The sequence below is a fragment of the Sciurus carolinensis genome, chromosome 2, assembly GCF_902686445.1.
Source record: "Sciurus carolinensis chromosome 2, mSciCar1.2, whole genome shotgun sequence".
Taxonomy (NCBI): Eukaryota; Metazoa; Chordata; class Mammalia; order Rodentia; family Sciuridae; genus Sciurus; species Sciurus carolinensis.
Window position 1 is genome coordinate 45,376,205 of NC_062214.1, and position 20,448 is coordinate 45,396,652.

Here is a 20,448-nt window from a genome sequence, read left to right on the forward strand (position 1 = left end):
GAAGGTCATTCATGGCTTTAGAAACATTATTCGAGTTGTAGAAGCACAACATTTAATTTTTATAATGGCATAGTTTTCTCCTTGAGCTGGGGAATGACATCTGATTTCTATAAAGTAGCCTTTTATTGGCATTAACTCTGTGTTAGCTGAAGGATTCTTTTAGCTGTGCCATTTAGGACCCTTTAGGTAAGGTCAGCTAGGGTTTTTGCATGTCATCTGATATCTTTTAGACCAATCTGAAGTATAAATATTAGAGCTCAAAAATTATACCAGTGAGAAACAGATTGAGTTTACCTATACAGGAGGTTAGGAAAATTTGTAGGTTTCAAATTTACTTAAATGAACTTGTGTCTCTGGCAGTGTCTTTTGTAACCCCTTCTTTATAACCTCTCAGTTCTACTTACTTGTGGGACTGACACAAGTGTACATTTCAATTTACATTAAAAGAGTCATTGCCTTTTTCTTAATGTCCATGTGTGACATGTGGTGTTGGTTATATTTTCCTGCCAGGTCTTTAGGACCAAGTTGATCAAAATTGAACTTTTTTCCTATTCTACAGTTAGGGTCATCTGAGATTCCTCAGAGATCACACTTGAGAATGTGTGAGAAGCCTCTTGGCCCCTTTAGACTTCCTCTACCAGTGGTGCCATCTGGCAGGATGGGTCAGTGTCTTGCTGACCACATTTGGCTTCCCCTGGAAGCATAGGGGACTTTTCCCTTTCCAATAACCCTCCTCTTTGCAAAATGTGCACTGTTGGCTTCCTGTTCTCTAGAGCCTCTCAATCTCCCTGATCAGGAAGTTGAGTGACTCACTAGAGTGGCAGGGCCCAGAGAGGGGTTCCTTTTTTCTCTGGATCTGGTTGATCTTAGAGGACAAGGGCCAAAAGATTGGAGGCTTCTTCCTTGGTCCTTTTACTTTCTTGACTTTGATATATTTTGATATTCTCCAGCTCCACCCATTTGCTGGCAAATGCCATAATTTCTTTCTTCTTTATGGCTGAGTAATATTTCATATACATATGTGTTTGTGTATGTATATATATATATTTTAATCTGTCCATCTGTTGAAGGGCACCTAGGTTGGTTTCATAGTTTAGCTATTGTGAATTGAGCTGCTATAAACGTTGATGTGACTGTGTCACTGTAGGATGCTGATTTTAAGTCCTTTGGGTACAAGCTGAGGAGTGGGATAGCTGGGTCAAATGGTGGTTCCATTCCAAGTTTTCTGAGGAATCTCCATACTGCTTTCCATAATGGTTGCACCATTTTGCAATCCCACCAGCAATGTATGAGTGTACCTTTTTCCCCACATCCTCACCAACACTTATTGTTGCTTGTATTCTTGATAATTGCCATTCTGATTGGAGTGAGGTGAAATCTTACATTTGATTTGCATTTCTCTAATTGCTAGAGATGTTGAACTTTTTTTTATATATTTGTTGCTCGATTATATATCTTCTTAAAAATATGAAATGCTTCATGAATTTTTGTGTCATCCTTGCACAGGAGCCATGCTAATCTTCTCTGTATCATTTCAATTTTAGTATATGTGCTGTTGAAGCGAGCACAAGAAATTATCTTGATAGGTAAGAGCAAAATGATGTTTTAAGGAGTTCTTGTTGTTACTAAACAGAGAATTAGAATATTGAAGCTTAATCCTTAGGGAAAAAACCTTGAATACTGACTGTATTTATTATAGTCAACTGAATCATATACATAAACTTCTGGAGATTTACCTTCCCCAAATCTTTTACAACTTACTTAAACATTCTGGAACTAGTTTAATTTCCATACTAAAATATGTTTCCATACCTATAACTCATGTGCATTTCTCTTAATCAGTTACTGACTCTTAAATTTTCATTCTGAGACAATCCTATGAAATTTCTGAAATTAGACAAATTACTCCTTTTTGATAAGATGGGATACTTTACTCTTTTTACAGCACTTTAACTGAAATACAGTTGAAACTTTTTGTACTCTTTGCATTTAATTATCCACTAGAATATTAACTCTTAGTAACCTTACTTTTAGTGAAGATCTAGAAACCAAACTTAAACCCTTTTTTTAGTTATCAAATTTGTAAAAACACATTTAATAGACTCAAATTTATATTACTTTATGGAATTCAATAAATCAAGAGTACTTGAATTTATATTTAGCAGTTGATGTTAGTAGTTTAACTTTTTAAACTAATCAGATGTCTCCTTTAGCAAACACATTTATGAAGATTAACCCCATTTATGTTAAATCTAATTTACCCACTTTTAACTGTTAACTTTAAGCTACCCATGAAAACCAACATATCAGACAAGTGTAGTTAACAGTATAAGCCATCTTTTCCCTGCTGAAGAAAAATACTAGAAGCAATGGACAGTACACTTTAAATATTTTATAGAAACCAACACTCTATCGATTGCCTGACCACCTAGAAAAATGTGTGGGTTAGTAATTTTAAAGATGTCTTTACTCTTATCTGTTTAACCAATTTAAATTGAACTTTTTCTTAAAGGTTTAAGTCATGTGAACTAAAAGGCATTTGGATCCTTTCCTTTTTCTTTTTTCTTTATTTTAATTTGTGAGTGCTTATTTGTCTATATGCCAAGTTTGGTGCCATGTAAATAATATACAGAGACACATATAGACACACATACAATACGCAGGTATGCACAAGTATACATAAAAACCAACAGGAAACAAGGATTTTTGAGCTTTTCCTTTAGTAATTGACCTCTGAATAAAGATAGTGGTAGGAGGAACAGTGCAAAAAACCCTCTGCAGGTAAATAAAGCAATACTGTTCAAGACAAAATATATTAATTTAGGTGTACAGTATTCAAATGTAAAAGTCACCATGAAACCATGAGCTAAAAAAAAAAACCCAGAAATTAAAAAATATATGGGAACTCTAAAAAAATATCACATGGCCATAATTAGTCACGTGGTTTACATTTTGATTGGCATGAGGCAGCTAAAGAGTAGGGAAAGCTGCCATTTTGAGCATAGGAGTCAAAAACTCATATATAGAGACCTTTTGACTATTTTTTTCTTCTCCCTTTTGTAAAATCTATCTCTTTAGGAGTGGTGTTAGAGTTTGTTTCCTTATGAGACCATTCTTTTATTCCCTCAGCTGGTAATCAGACCAGGTTTGGATGCAGAAAATTGCTGACCTAACTGTGATTAGGTCATCCCTGGTATATTACTTTTGAGGATGAGTCTCCTCTCTGAACAAGAAAAATGAATGAAAGAGAACATGACATGGGCACCTGCACCAAGGAAACTGTCTCTTTGGATAGGGGACATCTCCCCAGTCTTGGAGATTCTAGTGGTCAGCAGTTGCTGCCCCTTCTTCGATGACCTCTGGACTTAATTGCTGCCTTACCAGCATGGTCATAACTTCTCTCCTCCTTCCTGGGTGACTATGAAGAGGGTGCAAGTCTCAGGAATATCCACCTTCACCATGTGACTTGTTACTCTGGGAGAACATGAAACCCTTAGATGCCTTACTTGTAATAAATCCTGGTCTGTCTGTGCCAGGCCTATCATTAGTACCTAAACTTTGGTGGTGGGGAGACCTTACTCCGAGTGAAGGATAATAACTTCTTGATAACTATTTAGTTTAAGGGAGGACATTTGCTAACTAGTTGTACCTTTAACACTTGTCTTAAAACTTGTTCCCTTTGTCCTTTTGGGTCCTTATAGTCACACCAATGATTTCATATTATACTCCTCAATTTGAAGTGGGAGGCAAGCCTGCTAATGCTCTGGGTGGTATCCCCACTAGAAAAAATAAATAATTTGGCTTCCTGAAATAGGAGAGATGAGAGGTAGATTACTCTAAGTGAAACAGAACTTTTGGTCTTTTTCAGTTGAGAGAAGTACAGAAGAAAAGGTGTCTTGTGACAGTATTGAGAAGGCAGTCTAATTTTAAAGCTAGGGGAGCTCTGTCTTAGGAATCTCTCATAGTAGGCTCCTGTATAAGAGGTGGACATCAGGGACAGACTCTTGGGGTAGAAGCATTTCTGAAGAGGAAAAGACTGCTCAGCTTATACTCTGGAGATTAGTGGGTTACCTCTTTCCCAAATACTTCAGAGCAGACTAAGATTTCATCTCAGGATTCAAGATTCATTGGGTGAGGGTGTCCTTCACCACTGGGCCAACTCAATCAGAACCAGAGAGACAGATAATGGTCAATATTTGGTATCCCTGAGGACGTCAGGGTCAGATTCAGGACATGAGACCTTCATGCAGCACTGGAGAGTGGCCCAGCCAGCTGCCTTCAGCTGTCTCAAGTCTTCCTCTGTCACATATAACAACTTTTCCCACAGAAATGAAATCAAAGCAAGTCAGGACCAATGTTCCCAACACCAGTGTGAAGGGGGATCGGACCCACCTGCCCAGCAAGTCTGTCACCTAAGTCTTCAGACTGGCAGCAATACTAGTTATGTTTTACTGGTTGAGAGGCACCTGGTGCTTAAAGACAGGTTTCCACTAAGAAAGAGCACAGAGAAGAGAAATGAGAACTCCCTTTTCCATATTACTCACACTTCCATCGATGTCAGGTGGATCCCTGTAAATTTAACAAGGAGAGTAGGTGGGTGGGTTCTGTCTTGGGAATTTGAGGAATGAAATAACTTGGACAAAAGGGTCAGATGGAGCCCAGTAACAGGGTTTAGAATAAAAGAAAGAAAGCAGAGTTCCCAAAGAGGGAAGGGTTCCAAGAGAGGAATGCTTTGAGGGTTTTTTCATTGGGAAGAGGAATGTAAAAAGTCAAGCAGTTTTGGCAGAGAGAAGTCCTGGACATGGGGAACCTTGGATCCTTTGCCATTGTGGTGGAGTAAGTTTTCAAGATCTCTGAGAATCTGGAAGTCAAAGGTGCCATTTTGGGGTCAGCGACTGTCATTGCCCAGCTTGTATTGGTACCAGGAATTATTTCAGAACACCAGTCTTTCAGGTATGACTGTGGCTTGGAGACCCAGGCTCTGGGTATGTTTGGGAAGGTACCTCATGGGGATGTCTCATGGAGGCTTTGATGTGGCCTGGCCCATATTGGACAAGATGGATTGAGGAGGGCCCCCATGGGCTCCAGCAAAGATAAAAGCCAAATTTGGGTTTCTCTGAGGTCCTTCCAGGAATAACTGATGAAATGACAGGCAATCAGTGGGCATCCCCAAAGAAAGCAAGTCATTGCCACCCATTGGTGGTGGGAGTTTCTCTTTCCCACTTTCTGGGATTTGTCAGAGAAACAAAAGAACAGTATCCAGGGAGAGAGAAACCATGGCAGGGATTCCAGGAATCCAGGAGTCAGAGGGGGTCATTCACCCAACAGGTGATTGCTGGTGGTGAATGTGAAGTCCATCAATGTAAGGACTGTGAGTGGTCCTCACTAGAATCACCAGAGGGAGAGGTGGTATAAAGAGAGAAAGAAAGAAATAGAGACTGGATGGAGGTCAAGGGAAGGCTCAGAGGAGCTCCCGTTGTGGGAACCTCAAACCCTGGTCCCAGGTTTCAGCACCATTATTTAAGGAAAGAAGCAAAAGAAGGAAATAAAGAGAGGGGAGGCAGCTCAACAGTAACACAGGCTTATTCAGAACAAATCTGTGGAAGGGGCCCAGTGGAGACTGAGACTTGTCTTTCACTTACAGCCTGGGGTTTATATAGGGGAATGAGGGTGGGGAGGATTAGGCCATTGCTAGGGGGTTGTCAGGGCTTCACCCTCATAAGGAACTGGGTGTTTTCAGGATTTCATTCCGAGATAACAGTTTCCTTTCTTGTGATGTTGGGTGTTCGGAGTTTCTTTGCATGATGATGGAGTACTGTCTGGGGTTTTTTCAGACTGAGTCAGAGCATATGTTTCAAAATGGTGTTGCCTGTGTCAAGTTCTATCTAACATGAGCCAAATAAATGTTTTCTCCTCTGTACTGTTCCTGTCATGTCTTTTGGCCACAGCAACAACAATAACAAAAACAAAAAACAAAAATAAAAACATAAAAAAACCCCTAAAACAAAACTCTGACTAAAGCAGGTCTTTTCTTATTTTGCTATTTTGTTTCAATTGCACATTTTATTTTGGTTACCTCAGAGTTAGGTTGCCAAAAAATATTTCCAAAATGCCAAAATGTTCTTGTTTCCCATCCCTAATTTTCTGGGCCATTTTTTCTTCAACACCTTCCTCTTTCTTAGAATAAACAAGTCTTAGCCTCATTGACAATTGGTGCACCAGGGAAGCAAACACACCAGTTTCGTGTGTCATGAATTTCTTTTCTTTTACTTCTAGATTCAGGAGTGGGGAACAAAGTCTATATTTCGGAATCCCTGATCAAATGGAAGCTAATGATGAATTATTGTTTTTACCCAAATATCTTGTTTGGCCTGTGCTTGTGAAGCTCCATGTTTTATTCCATAGAGCAGAATTTCTTGATTTGGGCACTATTTACTTTTTGAGCCAGATAATTCTGTGTTGTGATAGCTGTCTTGGGTAATGTTGGATGGTTACCAGCATCCCTGGCTTCTCTTCACTAGATGCTAATAGCTTTCCCTCAACTTCAGTTATGACCTGAATGTTCACATTGCCAAAAGTGTTAGTCAGCTTTCTGTTACTGTAACAAACACCAGAGACAATCAACTCATAAATAGGAAAGGTATATTTGGGCTCACAGTTTTGGAGGAGGTCCATTGGCCCCTTTGTTTGGTGCCTGTGGTGAGGTGGCCCATAGTGGTGGGATGCACATGGTTGAGGAAACCTGTTTGCCTCATGGCTGATGCAAAAGAGAAAGAGGAAGAGGCTGGGGTCCTACAATATCCTTTGTAGGCACATCTCCAATGACATATAACCTTGCACTGGGTCCTATTTACTTAAAAGTTCCACTACCTCCTGATATCACACAAGCTGGGGACTAAGACTTATAACACATAGGCTTTTGGGGGGCATTCTAGATCTGAACTACAGCATTTGGCATCTGCTGTTTGTCAGAATCATTTTTATTTGAGAACAACTCATACAGAGATAAACCATTTCAAAAAGATGAACCAAAATCATGGCAAATTCTCCCCTTTCCTCTGTCCATGGTAACTTTGTTTAACTCTTTTTGTAGAAGGTCAAGCAGCTCTGATTGCTCTGTCTTTTTTATTTTTTATTTTTGCTAAGGAAACATGTCTCCTTTCTTCCCTAGAGCCATGGACACTAGTGGCTTTACTCAATATATTGATCAGCTGATAAGTCATTTCAGTCCCCTGGGAGTGGCTGAGAGGGGAAGTCAGATCCACCTAATGGGAGGTGATCTCATTCTTTATAGGACAGAAATTGAAGCAATGAGAAGAGGTTGCTGAACACTAACTGAGAGGCTCTGACAAGAAAGCAGTTACAAATTTAGTGTCATGGGATCATGGTGCCAAGTCGTACTCCAACATCTTAATGACATCTCAATGATCCAGAAGCGCCACAGAAAAGACTAGTGATTAGGACCAGGCTTGGGTTCTCCTCTGCCATTGGCCAGCAGTGTGACTTTGAGCAAGTTACTTTACCTCTCTAAATCTCAATTTCTTCATCCACAAAATGACAAGTTGCTGTGAAGATTAAATGAGATAAGTATATAAAGAGTGCCTAGCCCTTAGTTCCTGGAATTTGTCTACAGAGGGTTGATTTATATTTGATTGGTGCTGTCTTACATTTTTATCAGCTATGTCTTAGCAAAAAAAAAAAAAAAAAAAAAAAATTCTACCTGTATCAATAAAATAATTTATCACATTAAATCATTTAAATACTTGAATTCCAATTTCTGTCCACAAAAGCTGGCAGATGATTGAACTCACTACACCCTGTGTTTGATTGTCAGCATTGCCTGGGCTGCCATGGGATGGGGAGATAGGAGGGGTGCAAGGCAGGGATGGCAGGAATGGGCCTTCAGCCAGGTGACGGTGAAACACTCAAAGGAGCTGGGATTTTTATACATCAATGTTACTGAAGAAAACTGTTTCTCTTGCACCTTTTCCTCAAATGTAATTAAGCTTCACAAGAAAGAATGGGATTCTTAGATCTAAAAGTCAGATGGCATTGAATTTTGTTCTGCAAAGAGTAGGAAAGAATTACCACAACTCACTCACCCCCCCCTACTTTCATAGGCCATATTTCTGGATGTTGGATGTTATGGTTGCTATGGTTTGGATCTTAAATGTCCCCCAAAGGCCTATGTGTTGAAAGCTTAGTCCCCAGCTGTGTTGCTATTGGGAGGTAGTGGGGCCTAGTGGAAGAAAATAAGGTAAATGGGGGCATGTCCGTGAAGGGGATATTTGGACCCCAGTCTCTCCTCTCTCTCTTAGCTTCCCAGTGGCCATGAGGTGAGCAGTTTCCTCTTCCACACACTCCCATAGGTGCTAAGCAACATGGCCAAACAGTCATGGACTAATACCTCTAAAACTATGAGCCAAAATAAACCTTTCCTTCTTATATATTGTTTATCTCAGGTATTTCGTCACAGTGATGAAAAACTGACTAACACATGAGACTGTTTATCTTTTCCATCGCAAACACTAAATGTGTTGGCCCCAGCTCTGTCACTCCACCCATTTGTAGGCTACTGCTATATATTGGGATTTAAAGAAATAGGAAACATTCTCAGACACATTGTAATCTTTCTGCCCTCTGGGTTCCCCCTTCGGTTCCCTCCTACTTCCCATGATTCACCTGGATCTTGGGACAAAGCAATGTTTGTGAAAGAACATGTTGTCCTGAGAGGGAGAAGCCTCATCCACAGGTCTATGGTTCCTGAGGTCTGGAACAAACTCTCTGGCTGTGGAACTTCTGTCACCCTGAATTCATTTTGGCAAGTATTTAGTTATTAAAATTGCGTTGTGTTAAGAAAGTAAGCTCTGGAGGCAATCTGCTTGGATGTAAACCCTAGCTTCAGCCATTTCCTCACACAAAGTATTCTTCTTTGACCTTAGTTTCCTTATCTGTTGAGTGGGGCATGATAATAATGATATTGGTGGTAGTGGCAGCCCCCAAAGTTGTCATGAAGAGTAAACAAGCTGCTGGAAAATTCACAAAAAAACACATAAAGCAATGTCTGCAATAGATGAAGCATTTAATAGATGTGACAGGATGGTTATTAAATCCTGATATCTTCCTGAAGGAGATACATGACTATGTTTGGACAGGGCAGGTGGAGGTACCTCTTGTGGAATAAGTATTAGGATGGCCATGGAATTTGGTTACAGCCAGAGTTGGCTAGAGAGGATTTCTCAGTTCCAACACTGTTGACATTTTGGGACCACACCATCCTTGGTTGTGGGACTGTTCTGTGAATTCTAGCTCAGTTATCATCATCTCTGGCCTCTGCCTACTAGGTGCCAATAGGTGTGAAATCTCAAACAACATACCAAATATGGCTGTATGTCCTCTGGGGGATAAAATCTTCCCCAGATGAGAATCACACTGGTCTAGAGGGAACTCATAACACCAATGAAGTAGATCAAACAAGAAAACCTAGAGCTGTGACATGAACTTGGCTTTTCCTAGAGTCATATAACTAAAGCAGAGATGATACCAAACAAATGAGACGGTTTCCTCTCTATTTTGTTGGCAGCCCAAGCTCAATATGTTTATTTGGGAAAACATGCATGTTCTGGATAAACAGGTCTAAAAAGAGAAAATGCTTGAACAAAAGGGAAACATCTTAAGTAGAAACATTTGTGTGGCATGTGACTGAGGCTTTTTAAGATTGCTGAAGCTGTCACCTCTAGGTCTCTGTGAGCTTGTGACCCTGAAGTGGCTCTTAGTGATGTTATAGAGAGTTGATGTCACCTGTGGCTTTCCCTGTGTCTCCTGTTCTCCCAGCCAAGACATGCTTCATATCTCATGTATTCTTTACTTTCTTCCAGAACAATTCCCACCAGGCTTCTGGAGGAAACAATGCTTTGGGGGAATTTTAGAATGCTGGAAACTACCTTAAAAAAAAAAGACTGGGAAAATGGAAATGACCACCCTGTCCTCCTTTTAAGATGGGCCATATCAAGCAGCACATTAACCCTTTCTCTCTTTGGAACATTTAACAGTGATTTTTAGAGCAGATCTTCTCAGATTTTGATCACCGGGGATCTTGTTAAAGTACAGATTCTGATTTAGTAGAACAGGAAAGAACCCAGGATTATACATTTCTAACCAGCTCCTGGTGATGCCAACATCCTGGCTTACTGAACACTGAGAAAATCACTGAGCCAGTGGCAATACCACAGACTGTCCTCTGCTTCAGTGCCTGAGACTGAGAATTTTCACCAATAGTTTAGAAGCAGTGAAAAGGCATTTTTTATTCCTGGAAAAAGAAATTGCTGGGATGGGCATTTGTTTACAACATACAGGCATCTCCCCTTGCTCTCCTCCAGGATATGTTGAGGCAGAATGGAATGTGGTTATTCCTGCAGGAGTTTCATTTAACCAATGGCTTTATTTTCAGAGATTTCCTGTATTTCTAAGTGAGCATCAGAGCACAAAATTCTTCCAAGATGGCAGAGGCAGAGGGGATGGGGAGCGAGTCTGGGAGGAAGGGGAGAGAAAGAGGGCCTCCCCTAGCAATGGGTTGAGCCCCTGAATCAGTCCTGGCACATGGGCCTGTGCCAGTGCTAGTGGCATCCACCCTGTGTGTGGTACATGGGGCTGTTTGGAAATCTCCATGAATGGTCCTTGGGAGATGAGCAGCATAAGATACTGCTGTAAACTACACTGGTTTCCCAAAGGATTTTGCAAGTGCTAACAAAAGTAGCCTAGGATAACCTGAGCCCTGTGGGTCCTTTTTGAACAAGGAGATTATGGCTAGGCTTCACCACAGCCTAAGCGTGCAATACAACAAGGCCATTGTATGGCTTGGGCATTCATATTGAAAATAAAATATTAGCTGGGTGGTCTGGGATAATGAAGGCATTTATGACTCCAGCTAAGGATATGTGTGTCGGACGGATCCACAGATTACCCTTACAGAGTCTGGACTCATGCAAGTTCCAGAGGGGTGAGGCTGCTGGGTAAAGAGGGAGGATGAAAGGCTCAATGATCAAAGCGACTCAGGGGACTAAAGAGCTGTTTATCTGTGACCTAGGAACACAATAGAATGGAGAATACAATTTCATTGAGAGTTGGGACTGGTTTCCAAGAGCATCCTTAACATTTCTGAACTTCGGAGAAAACAGTTGCAATCCATCACTCAGAGAGGAAAAACACAACACCAGAAAAACACTGGGGTTGTGCAAGGTTTGGGAAACTCTGTGATCCGGTGACTCAAATACAGGTCCAGAGCAGGGATCTGGGAGGAAAAACTGCCAGCTTGGCCATGACTTGGTAGGTAACCTTGGAGTGATCACATAACCCCTGGTTCTCCTCATCTGCCGAGGACTGAGTCTATCAGGAGGTTATAATCTGCAGGACCTGAATTAGGCTCAGTGGATCTCAGCTGGACTTATATCCACAGTCATAGGGAATCTCAGCCTCTTTCTGTAATTGAACCAACAGGATCCAGCTGCCACTTTCCTGTTGGCCCTATTCTCTCTCCATAGTTCTGCTACATTAGTCCTATAGCACTAATATGGTATATTAGGATTCAGAGAGACACAGCCAAAAGAAGATAGAGATAGACAGATATATATATATATATATATATATATATATACACTATATATATAATAAATACTATATATATTATATATATAATAAATACTATATATATATATAGTATTTATTAGAGAAATTAACTCACATGATAATGGAAGTTAAGAAGCCCCATGACAAGCCATCTGCAAGCTAAAGACTGCAAGATACAGTCAAGTCCAAGTCCAAGTCTGAAAGCCTCAGAATCAGGAAATTCCATGATTAATTCTCAAATTCAAGTCAAAAGGATTGAGATCTCAGGAGTCACTGATGTAGGTCCTGGAGTTCAGGGGCTGGAGAGTTTGAAGTTCTGATGACCAAGGGCCAGAAAACAATACAGAAAAATATTCTTTCTCTTTTTGTTCTATCCAGGCTCCCAGCAGATTGGCTGGTGCCTGCCCACATTGAGGGCAGACCTTCCCCACACTGTCCACTCATTCACGTGCCAGTTTCTGAGAACAACCTCACAGACACACCCAGAAATAATGCTTTGCTAGTTCTCTAGATATTCCTTAATCAAATTGAGTTGATACCTAAAATTAACCAGTCCTTGTTGCCTCTAGCATGACTCTTTAAAAAGAGGGCCTGGACTCCATCTTATGAGGGGCTGGATTCAGGAGAAGGGTTGGTAGATCTCTGGAACTGTTTTGGTTTGGGTTCTGAGTAGCAGATCTGAGGAAAATATTTAAGCATAAAGAGTTTATCCAGGAACTACCAATTGGGAAGTGGAGAAGTGAGATAAGGAAGGGGAGGCAGCCAACACAGAGTGTTAATGAAAAGCCTACCATTTTGGGAAAGCAGGATGACATCCCCTGGGAACTCGCCTAGGATTATTCCATCCAACTGGCAAAGAAATGGAAATTTTGTGGGGACGGGGTGAGTGACATGTGAGCCACTTTCCTCCTTTAATAAATGTGTTGGGTTTTTGTCACTGTGATAAATACCCGAGGAAAAAAACTTAGAGGAGGGAAAGATTTATTATGGTTCGTGGTTTTAAAGATTTAAGTCCATGGTCACATGGTTCCAAGGCAGAAACATCATGGCAGAAGGCTGTTTCAGAGGAAAACTGTTCAACCCATACAGCCATGAAACAGAAAGAGAAGAAGGGGCCAGAGAGAAGATGTAGTCCCAAAGGCACACACCCCAAGGACCTTCTCATTCAACTGGGTCCTGCCTTCCACAGCCACTACCATTTCCCAGTAGTCCATTCAGTTATCAATGGACAAATCCATCAATATGGTCAGAGTCTTCAGGATCCAATCACTTCCCAAACGCCCTCCCTCTCAACATTGCTGCATCAGGGACCAAGTCTTCAATACATAAGTCTTTGGGGAGCATTCCACATCCAAATCATAACAAGGAATCTTTGCCTCTGTGGTCTCTGTGATCACTGCAAAGGAATTGCTGGTCCCTGTGGATGGGTTTAGTCCAGTCAGTTAGGCTTCTATTTCCTCTTTGAAATCTGCTACAGTAGGTAACATTTACAATTTTACAATGTATACATATACACATACACACACACGTGTGTATGTGTGTATATAGATACGCATATATTTATGCATATATATACACATGTGCACATATATGTATATAAATATACGTATATATTTATACACACATATACATATATTTATGCACACACACAGACTTGAGCAATACCTGATGTAACTCAGATCTGGCTTTTCTTGTGGCATAATCTTCAAAATTCACTCTTTGGGGACCCAGGGGTGGAGTTCTGCATTCAAGTGCTCTGCCCACCAGTCAGGGCATTGGCAGCACCTGTTACAGCTTTGCTGTGGATATGCAAGAAGGGATGCCCATCATAAGCTGCCACTTTTCCATCTTGAGGATGTGTCACCAGAGATCCTTGAATGAAGCAGCAAATATTTTAGCTATGTATCATGAAATGCTTTGTTACATGGAATGACGGATTACTGCAGAACATTAGACTAATCCCTTGCAACCTTCTAATTTGAAAGTCTACAATGGAATTTAAGCAGTTGGATGCAAAGTAGTTTAACAGTGGGAAAGAGCTTTAAATGGTCCAATTTCTTAGAAGATATTTTATATCAAAACTTGCATAATTTGGACTTCTGAGCCTGCTCTACTCCAAAAATGAAGGGTGGATTTTGCCAAGTCCTTGCACTAGTACATAGATTCTTTCTTAGACCTCAACTAAATGCCTCTGAATCTGCACATTTTTCTGCCTTTCAAAGTTTTATCATCTTCCAATGTTTTACTTGCTTGTCCCATCTCCTGCCTACAACCAGCAGACTGATAAACTACTTATATCAATCTGAGTAGTTTCTCATTTTGCAGGCTGAATCACTTCAACAATATCAACCTCCCTAGGTTGGTTAGTGGATGACACATTTCTTTGTTTAGGAAGCCTTATTGAGTACATCTGTGTGACCTACATGAGGGTACTCAGCAACCATGGAGTAGATATTTTACTGCACTATCCCAATGTCAAATATTCACAAACAGCCTTAATTTATCCTAGAAAATGCAAAATTATTTTCTTGCTCCAAGATTAACTCTTCCAATTGGAAGTGACCCTGACATACTTTATCGAGCCAAGTTTCCTAAATTTAATTTAGGAAATTATTGAGAAACATTTCATATGATTATTTTCACTTTTAAAAATATTTGTATGATTCCAAAGTCAAATTTATAAAATAAAGTATATCCAAAGATTTCTGTTTCTTCCCATGATCCCTTCACTCTCTTCTTCCCCTTCTCCTACAAGTAACCTTCAAATTTCTTATTTACCCTTCCATTTAAAAAATATAAGGGAAATGGTATAAGTGTTTGTATCCCCCATTGTCTTGGATAAATGCTAACAAATTCTCTTTCTACCTTGCTTTTCTCATTTACTGATGAATCTTAGAGACTTCTCCAAGGTGGTGAGGGTAGACATTTCTATTCACTAGTGTTCTCCAGTGAAACAGAATCAATTGGACATAGGAGAAAAAGAGAGGTGAGGATGGGGACAGAGAGAGAGAGAGAGAGAGAGAGAGAGAGAGAGAGAGAGAGAGATTGATTTGTTATAAGGAATATCTCATGCAATTACAGATGCTAACAAGTCCCTAGATCAGCAAACTGGAGACTCAGAAGGCTGGCACACTTGAGACCCACAAAGAACTAGTGTTTCAAATTGAGTTCAAAGGCAGAAAAAAACTGATGTCTCAGGTCAAAGGCAGTTAGGCAGGAGGAAATCTTTCTTATTTGAAGAGAGCCAGTCTTTATTTTTCTTTCTTTCTTATTTTTTCTTTTTCTTTTTGGGCAGTTCTTGGAATCAAATCCAGGGTCTTGTACACGCTAGGAAAGTGCTCTACTACTAAGCTACATCCCCAACACCCTGAGTCAACCTTTCTGTTCTATTCCGTCATCCAATTAACTGATTGGATGAGGTCCACCCCATTAGAGAGGGAAATATGCTTTACTCAGTCTGCTAAATGAAATGTTAAAGTCAAACAAAACCACCCTCAGAAAAACACCCAGAATAACGTGTTTATTCCAAACCAAATATCTGGGCATCCCATGACCTGATCAAGTTGTCACATAAAATTAACCATCATAATGTTCTTTACTCCTTTTAGCAACTCCAATGTATGGGTGTACTGAAGTTTATTAAACTCCCATTGATGGATATTTGATTATTTATAATCTTTTGTTATCATGAATAATAAATAACCTTGCATATACATGTTCTGTTTCTTCGCCACTGTACTGGAGGGATGGCTTCCTAGGAATGACATTGCATGGCCAAAGGGTAAATGTATCTGTACTTGTCCTTTCTTAGGGGCTGGCTATAGCATTTCCCATTCTACCAACAGTGTCTGAAAGCACTTGTTCCCTTGGGAAACAGGTGTTTAGTGTTGTTCAAGGATAGCACAGTTGGCTGTTGGCTGTGAAGATTGGTCCAGGGCCATGCTGGTCAATGAGAGGAATCAGTGGGAGTTTTTGTGAAATTGTTAAGACAGAGAAGATATCTCCCCTGGGGTTGGCTCAGTTAACTGTTGTAAGCTACCATATGGAGACATCCTAGCTAAGAATGACACCAACAAAACAGGAGAAAGATGGAACAAAGAGACAAAAAGAGAACAATGATATAGATTCCTCTTGGATTGATGGAGCCCCTGAATTCATCTGATCCTGAAACAGAGGCTAATCCTAAATTTTTGAAAGTAAAAATCCAGTTCTTAAAATTTCAGTTTGGATGTGTCTTTTTTGCAAGCACAAGAGCCTTACCCAATGCAACATCTGGCATGAAACCTGATTTCTGCCTTTAAGGATTTATATACAATTGCAACAAAAGACAGGGCCAATACATGAAAAAGCAATAAGGGAACAACACAGCCGTATCAAGTGCTGCATTTTATGTTATAGACAATGAGTCCCATGAGTCCTTCAGAATTCAGAGAAGAGGTCATGAAAGTGGAGGGGAATAAATTGAACCTTGAAGTGATAGAATTTGGGTAGATAGGACATCAAATAGCTCCACAGTCCCTTTCCTGCAATTTGAAGTCTTAAATATTCTGAGAAACAAAAGTTATTGTAGGGTTGGGGCAAACTTGTGTATAATGTGTAGATGCTGCAATTTTAAACCCTTCTATTAGAGGATGTGGTCACAAATTTGAGCAAGGCTGGCAGATCACATACAGTCCATGCTGTATATTACCCTTCCAAAATCTGAACTGTTTGAATTTTTAAAAACATTTTATCTTAAGGACTTTGCCTAAGAGACCATGCATCTGTCACTCACATTTCAGGGAAATGAAGGGATATAATTACTGAGGCCCAGATACTGGGAGGTGTCAGATAACACCATAGGCACTACCTGAAAGATACCTGTGCTATGGGCCACTGGAGGAAAAACGGTGACATCTTAAGTACTTTAGATATATAAACTTTCTAAGTTCTTTATAAACTCTCTTAATATTTACCTCAAATATAATCCAGGATAAAAATCATATGATCATTTCAATAGATGCAGAAAAAAAACTTCAACAAAATTTAACATCTCTTTGTGATAAAAGCCCTGAAGAAACTAGGCAGAGGAGGATCTTACCTTAACATCATAAAGGCTATATACAACAAACCCATGGCCAACATCATAATGAATGAGGTGGGTGGGGGACTAAAATCAGGAAAGAGTCCAAGATACTCATTCTCACCTTTCCTATTCAACAGAGTCCGTGAAATTTTAACCTGAGCAATGAGGTGAGAGATCCTGACTAAAAATGACACCAGAGTTTCAAGATGGCGGACTAGGGGGCGGCTGCATTTCACGTTGCTCCAGGACGAAAGATTCAAAAGAGGAGATAGTGAGAGACTTGGGACCAACTCAAAGCCGCTGGGTGAGTCTCTCCCATTGGAGAGGCGTCCCGGATGGGGCGGTAGCCCCGGAACGCAGGGAACTTTGTGAAGTAGAGTTGCTTGGCGAGATGCCCCTCCCCCCGCTGGAGCGGTAAACACGGACAACTGGGATCATCGTAGAGGAGGCGGCTCAGCACAACGCTTGGACTCGCAGCAACCACTGGGGCTCCGGGCGGCTGCCTGAGGAGGAGCTGCGTGGCGAGCTGTTTAGACCCAGAACGACCTCTTCTGAACACCGGGGGGTTGCCCGGAGGAAGAGGAGAAGTGCGGTGGGTCGCTTGACCTAGGAGTGACTGCAGCAGAGCCACAGGCGGTTGCCAGAGGAGGAGCTGCATGGCGAGCTGTTTGAACTCAGAGCGAGTGCTCCTGAATACCAGTGGCCTGCCTGGAGGAGGAGCACGGCGGGTCGCTTGGTCTAGGAGTGACTGCATCAGAGCCACAGGCGGTTGCCAGAGGAGGAGGCGAGTGGTGAGTTGATTGGACTAAAAGCGACCGCTCCTGAACACTGCCTGGAGGAGGAGCGTGGTGGGTCACTTGGTCTCGAAGCCACCGCTCCTGAACACCCAGGGGGCTACCCCGAGGAGGAGGAGGAGGAACAGGGCGGGTCAATTGGACTTGGAGTGACTGCCTAGGGCTATGGGGGGTTGGCGGGAGGAGGAGACGCCAAGTGAGTTGCTTGGACTCCTAGTGACTGTGTCGGAAACCCGGCCGCTGTCTGGAGGAGGAGGTGTGTGGAGGGTCTCTGGGTCTCGGAGCTATTGTACGGGGTTCCAGGTGGCGGCTCAGAGGAGGGGCCGCATAGTCAGGCGATTAGGTGCAGAGCAGGGTCCCAGGAGCTAGGTGGCTTCTTGCTGGAAGAGCCCCACAGAGACACGCCTAGGGGCGGAGTGAAGTTTCCAGGACTGCGGGCAGATTCTCTGGGAGAGGCAGCCTAAGGAGACTCGCCTGCGAAGGGTGAGGCTCCCAGGCCCAGGAGGTAGGTCTGGGTCCCTGGGAACGTTGCAGAGGAAGGCAGCCCAGCCCAGGTGGTAGTTGTAGATTGAGGGGAACCTCTAGGAGGGGAACTGACCAGCGAGACGTCTCCACCGAGTCAGTCTTCCCTGCCGGGTGAGGTTTTCCCACGGGGACGGTAAAACCAGAGACACAGGCACAAACAGGACTTGCCTCAGCCCGCAGCCTAGTTCCCCGCTGGATGACCATTGGTCAACAAGTGGAGGCATCCCTGCCCACTAGCAGGGAATATACCCCACCTGAGGGTCACCACCCCTAGAGAGGCAGCTTCTTCGTGGAACTCCACATTATCAACTTCCTCTAAGACTTCAGGCTACTGAAGGATAAGAGGGGATATACTAGCAATCCTCAGGGACATTATAAGTCGATAGAGGAAATCTGCAATATCTTAATGACCCACTGATTCCTGAACAATATGAGAAAACAAGGGAAGAAAATGCCCCAAACAAATCTAGATGTTACATCAATAAAATCCAACGACAGCATGGCAGAAGAAATGACAGAAAGGGAGGTCAGAATGTACATAATTAAAATGATAAGGGAAGCAAACGATGAGATGAAAGAGCAAATGCAGGCATTGAATGATCGCACCAATCGACAGTTAACAGAGCAAATTCAGGAAGCAAAAGATCATTTCAATAAAGAGTTAGAGATATTGAAAAAAACAAACAAACAAATCCTTGAAATGAAGGAAACAATAAACCAAATTAAGAACTCCATAGAAAGCATAACCAATAGGATAGAACAGCTGGAAGACAGAACTTCAGATATTGAAGACAAAATATTTAACCTCGAAAACAAAGTTGAACAAACAGAGAAGATGGTAAGAAATCATGAACAGAATCTGCAAGAACTATGGGATATCATGAAAAGACCAAATTTGAGAATTATTGGGATTGAGGAAGGCTTAGAGAAACAAACCAAAGGAATGAATAATCTATTCAATGAAATAATATCAGAAAATTTCCCAAATCTGAAGAATGAAATGGAAAATCAAGTCCAAGAGGCTTATAGGACTCCAAATACACAAAATTACAACAGACCCACACCAAGGCACATTATAATGAAAATACCTAACATACAAAATAAAGACAGAATTTTAAAGACTGTGAGAGAAAAGAACCAAATTACATTCAGGGGGAAACCAATACGGATATCAGCAGATTTTTCAATCCAGACCCTAAAAGCTAGAAGGGCCTGGAACAACATTTTTCAAGCTCTGAAAGAAAATGGATGCCAACCAAGAATCTTATATCCAGCAAAACTTACCTTTAAATTTGACGATGAAATAAAATCATTCCATGATAAACAAAAGCTAAAAGAATTTACAAAAAGAAAGCCAGCATTACAGAACATTCCCAGCAAAATATTTCATGAGGAAGAGATAAAAAACAAAGAAGCATATCAGCAAAGGGAGGAATTACCCTAAAGGAACTGTCAAATAAAGGAGGAACCAAGATGTGTCAAAAAAGAAATAAATAAAATTTTAAATATGAACCAAATGACCGGGAATACAAATCATATCTCAATAATAACCCTGAATGTTAATGGCCTGAACTCATCAATCAAAAGACATAGACTGGCAGATTGGATTAAAAAGAAAGATCCAACAATATGTTGCCTGCAAGAGACTCACCTCATAGAAAGAGATACCCATAGACTAAAGGTGAAAGGATGGGGAAAAACATACCATGCACATGAACTCAGCAAAAAAGCTGGAGTATCCATCCTCATTTCAGATAATGTGGACTTCAAGCCAATGTTAGTCAGAAGGGATAAAGAAGGACATTTCATACTGCTTAAGGGAAGCATAAATCAGCAAGATATAACAATCATAAATATTTATGCCCCAAACAGTGGCTCATCCATGTATGTTAAACAAATCCTTCTCAATTTTAGAAACCAAATAGACCATAACACAATAATACTAGGTGATTTTAACATGCCTCTCTCACCACTGGACAGATCTTCCAAACAAAAACTGAACAAAGAAACCATAGATCTCAATAACACAATCAATAATTTAGATTTAACAGACATTTATAGAATATACCATCCAACCAAGAGCGAATATACTTTCTTCTCAAGCAGCACATGGATCCTTCTCTAAAATAGACCATATATTATGCCACAAAGCTAATGTCAGCAAATACAAGAAGATAGAGACACTACCTTGTATTCTATCAGATCATAATGGATTGAAGTTAGAAATAAATGGAAGAGTAAAAAACAGAAACTACTCCAACACCTGGAGATTAAACAATAGGCTATTATATGATGAATGGATAACAGAAGATATTAGGAAGGAAATTAAAAAATTCTTAGAGGTAAACGAGAACAAAGAAACATCATATCAAAATCTCTGGGACACTATGAAAGCAGTACTTAGAGGAAGATTTATTTCATGGAGCGCATTTAATAAAA

The 20,448-nt window shown here is 41.0% G+C and overlaps 1 non-coding gene across 1 annotated transcript; it reads right to left on the bottom strand.

Moving 5' to 3' along the window:
- Nucleotides 1-1,461: 1,461 nt before the first annotated feature.
- Nucleotides 1,462-1,568, bottom strand: LOC124978335 (U6 spliceosomal RNA). Its single transcript, XR_007107373.1, has one exon. It is a non-coding gene; the product is annotated as a U6 spliceosomal RNA (small nuclear RNA).
- Between the last annotated feature and the right edge of the window lie 18,880 nt (nt 1,569-20,448).